The following is a 372-nucleotide window of genomic DNA, read 5'->3' on the forward strand; positions in this document are numbered from 1 at the left end:
AAAAATGTGAACTTATCCTTTAAAAAATGTCCTAGTGTATTTCAAAAAAGGCCAAGGCTCCAGTGACGGTTTGCATCTAACTGGTTTTGTGTGGGTAGACCATGTTTTGGAGAAATTCAGCTGGTCCCGATGTGCTGCTGTAGCTAACTTCAACAAAGTCACAGAACAAAACCAACACATTTCAAATTGTATTTCTGACTCACATTAGCTCCACACAGAAAAACTAAACCTAACCAAACAAAAAGCAAATGTCTGTATGCATCTGTCTCCTCGTGGGATCAATCAAGTGATGCAGAGAAAATTCTCCATCGCCCAGGAGAGACCAGCTCTGTGTGAGGAGACAAAGAGAGGCATTCCTCTCTGGGATGATAG

This window comes from Morone saxatilis, unplaced genomic scaffold (genome assembly GCF_004916995.1).
Source record: "Morone saxatilis isolate NCDOM2014 unplaced genomic scaffold, NCSU_SB_2.0 Contig12, whole genome shotgun sequence".
NCBI lineage: Eukaryota > Metazoa > Chordata > Actinopteri > Moronidae > Morone > Morone saxatilis.